The 4,277-nt window shown below is 34.5% G+C and overlaps 1 long non-coding RNA gene across 1 annotated transcript; it reads left to right on the forward strand.

The window, feature by feature from the left end:
• Positions 1–614: 614 nt before the first annotated feature.
• Positions 615–3,367, forward strand: LOC117320048. Its single transcript, XR_004530913.1, has 3 exons — positions 615–728; positions 1,128–1,193; positions 1,588–3,367. It is a non-coding gene; the product is annotated as an uncharacterized LOC117320048 (long non-coding RNA).
• The last annotated feature ends 910 nt before the right edge of the window (positions 3,368–4,277 follow it).

Genomic DNA, 4,277 nt, shown 5'->3' on the forward strand with positions numbered 1-4,277 from the left:
AACCAGGGCTCGCACACACGATAAAATCCTAAAACAATCACACAAATGTTTTTAACCTGAGCTCTCTCTTATCTAAAAGCTGGTAGCTAGATGGGGCGCTACATCAAATGTATAAATATTTTTTCAAATGCTAATGATAATGATAATTTGTGAAGCGCTTATAGGCATGGGATCCTCAAAAGTTTGAAAAGAAAGGCCTCATTAATTTTACAGGTAATCTAGGACCTTCATATTACATCTACAACTACGTATACATTAACCCATTGAAGATGTCAAATAAGATTACCCGAGTACCTATTCTGAAAATTAGCTGCCAAGACGCACTTGCAATCAAAAGTAGATATGAATTTCTTTTCTTGCCAATATTTTGTCCTAGTCCTAATCAGGTATTGGTGATGTTCCATACAAAGTTGACCATGTCCCCACTAAACAAAAGCAGTTAAAATAATTTGTTTTCGTTTGTGTCTTCAGTACTTTCAGTACTTTGATTTTCTTTTAGTTTCATTGGGGTATGAAACAAATTTTGTTTGCAAACTGTTTGAATCCGTGTACATTGAATATATAATTATCAGCTATGCAGACATGTTTGTATAGTTATCTTTATTTAAATTTTCAGTCAATTTCAAAGTCTTGATCATTGTGATGGGGTGCATTGGAGGACTTATACTGCTCACGATCACAATCTGTATCTGTCGCTGCTGCTGCTGCAGGAAAAACAACTCAGACAGGTACTTTATATCTCTACATCATACAGTAGTTTTTCAATCAAATATTTTTGTTATGAATTTATAGTTTTGTATACCTTTATATACATGTATGATATTATAACATGGTTTTCCAGATTTTGAATTTTGTGTAGAGCAGAACAGGAAAAGAAAAACCAGCACCACTGGTCCTTCAAGCTTGAGTTCAAAATTACTTGTACCAAAGGTGAAACAAAGTGGTCCAATTAAACTGATTTTGTAGTAACTTAGATAAATTACGATAAATCTCTAACTTTTCAATCAGACATATGTAGTCGCCAGTTAATATTCATTTGCCAACAGACCAAATCTTCTGGCTCTTGGTTATTTCTCCCCCTGGTATATGTGGGATTTCTGTGTACAGTATTTGTTTTACCTTATTAGTTATGCCAAAGATGAAGCTAAAGTTGAAAGAAAGAAGATGGAACGCAAGGCCAAGAGTGACGAAAGGTAAACTCTTGGTGTTTGTTTTAATTTAATTCCTCCGCAAAAAAAAAAGAGATTGTCTACTTCGTAAAACCTATGCACCTGATCTGGAAATAGTTTGAAGATTAAATCATACATAATAAATATCAACAAAATTTCAACAATTTGTAAGAGTAAATTATTGAATATAAAGATTTGCACTCAACTTTTGTAATTTTATGTAAAAATTAACACAATAAAACTGATAAAAGTGTATTCCATATTGCCATTAAATGGCAAATTATGTCCATTTTCACAGTAAATTTGAGTTTTTCAATGAATTATACACAAATAATTTAAACTTTTTGTCTGTAAAAAGAAATTCTTGCCATTTTTTGTTATATAATAGTTTCTATTAATCTGTCAATTTTGTATTTAGGAGAGCGGAAAGAAAGAGTAAGACAGATGAAATCAGGAAAAAGTATGGTAAGTTAATTAATTCTTAAAATCTTTTCATTTTTAAATAGTTTTTACTAACTTAAAGGCCATATAGTTAAGGAATGTCAACTTCATTAGACCTTTCTTGAAAATGGTAAAAAAAACAAAACTTTCAGAGTAGGCTAAATAAAGTCAGGGTTGGTAGGGTTAGTTGAAACACAGGTAGTTTTTTCGGCATTAGTGCAGTAGAATTTAATTTTTGAATCATAAATAAATGTTCAAGTAAGCAGAGTAGAACTCCTATTATATGAACTCTCATGAAAAGTGAATTTGTTCAGAAATAGTTATGCTGATGTTCTTTTATATGATTCCGTAAGAAAATGGACACTTAAAATTATGATATTTGGGATGAGAATTTGAAATATGAAGTTTGCATCAGTAATTTAAAGGCCAGAGATAAAATATTTCATGGAATTTCAAATATAATCTATTTTGGAGTCTTTTTTAAAAGTAAAAATTAGCCCTTTCAGATATATATAATGTACCTGTATTGATGATTTGTACAATATTGTTGTGATTACCTCCCTTGCTATCAGGAATCGGTTTCAAAGGTAAGATTTTTGACATAAGACAGAACAGTCATCCCCAACCTACATTTATGATTTAGTTTTTTGTGGTTTTATGATTATATTAGTTTGTTTTCTTTTTTCTTTTTTTTCCTCTTTCTTCTCATTTTCAGATCTGTAACAGTGAACCAGTATCAACATATATACATGATGTATTTGAATTTCTTGTGCAAATTTTTGTATATTTCAAATCTTTAAATTTTTCATTTCTTATTGTATGTGACTATTTGACATGCTTGTTTCTGAATTATTCGAGATTATGCAATGTACTGTGATTATTTTTATTTTGTTCCATTCAAACATTCAAACAATTTTTTTAGGTCACCTGGGACGAAGTCTCCAGTAACCTATTTTAATCGCCTTTTGTCTGTCGTCGTGGGACGTGTGTCTGCAAACAATTTACATCTTTGACTTCTCCAAAACCGCTGAACCAAATTCAATGAAATTTGCCAGGAAACTTCCATGGCCAAATTCAAGGTCAACCAAAATTGTGAAATATATGGTCCTGACCCCAAGGGGCCTGAAAGGCAGGGCCAAAAAGGGTCAAATTGACTAAAATTTCAAAAATCTTCGTTACAAATCAAAGATATGATAGAATTAATCTTCACCAGATAGAAAAGTCTTCAGGTCCTTTGCCAAAATTGTGAATTTTATGACCCTTGGGTCTCACATTTTCCCCTGGGAAGGGGATAAAGTTAACTATAGATTATATATTGGGAAAAAAATAATTGAGCATTATTTGTTCCAATTGCCATTGGAATAATACAAACTTTGTTAGATGTGTATATTGTCACTAAATGACCTCCACCTGAATATATTGGTAGAAAAAATTACTATTCATAGATGGAAGCTAGGGTCCTAAGGTGCGTTACCAAAATTGTGATTTTCATGACCCTGGGGTCTCACGTTTGCCCTTGGGGGAGGGGGTAAACTTGACTATAGTTTATATAGGGAAATCTTAATTTTGACTTTTATTTGTTTGATTTCTATTCGAATTCATTTTAACTTTATCAGCATTGGATGACAGCTTGATAGTATGCACATGTTGGCCCCGACTGACCCCCTGGCTGATAGGCAGGGTAAAAAAGGGTCAATTAAATCAACTGAAATATTTCGATATTCAGGTGACCGTTAAGGCCCATAGGCCTCTTGGTTTTTTTAGCCCACCATCATCAGATGGTGGGCTATTCAAATCGCCCTGCGTCCGTGGTCCGTCGTCCGTCCCTCCGTCCGTCCGTAAACAATTCTTGTTATCGCTAATCCTCAGAAAGTACTGAAGGGATTTTTAGCCCACCATCATCAGATGGTGGGCTATTCAAATCGCCCTGCGTCCGTGGTCCGTCGTCCGTCCCTCCGTCCGTCCGTCCGTCCGTCCGTAAACAATTCTTGTTATCGCTATTTCTCAGAAAGTGCTGAAGGGACCTTTCTCAAATTTCATATGTAGGTTCCCCTTGGTGCCTAGTTATGCATATCGCATTTTGAGACCTATCGGAAAACAACATGGCCGACAGGCAGCCATCTTGGATTTTGACAATTGAAGTTTGTTATCGCTATTTCTCAGAAAGTACTGAAAGGATCTTTCTCAAATTTCATATGTAGGTTCCCCTTGGTGCCTAGTTATGCATATTGCATTTTGAGACCAATCGGAAAACAACATGGCCGACAGGCAGCCATCTTGGATTTTGACAATTGAAGTTTGTTATCGCTATTTCTCAGAAAGTACTGAAGGGATCTTTCTCAAATTTTATATGTAGGTTCCCCTTGGTGCTTAGTTATGCATATTGCATTTTGAGACCAATCGGAAAACAACATGGCTGACAGGCAGCCATCTTGGATTTTGACAATTGAAGTTTGTTATCGCTATTTCTCAGAAAGTGCTGAAGGGATCTTTCTCAAATTTTATATGTAGGTTCCCCTTGGTGACTAGTTATGCCTATCACATTTTGAGACCTATCGGAAAACAACATGGTCGACAGGTAGCCATCTTGGATTTTGACAATTGGAAGTTTGTTATCGCTATTTCTCAGAAAGTGTTGAAGGGATCTTTCTCAAATTACATATGTAG

This window comes from Pecten maximus, unplaced genomic scaffold (genome assembly GCF_902652985.1).
Source record: "Pecten maximus unplaced genomic scaffold, xPecMax1.1, whole genome shotgun sequence".
NCBI lineage: Eukaryota > Metazoa > Mollusca > Bivalvia > Pectinida > Pectinidae > Pecten > Pecten maximus.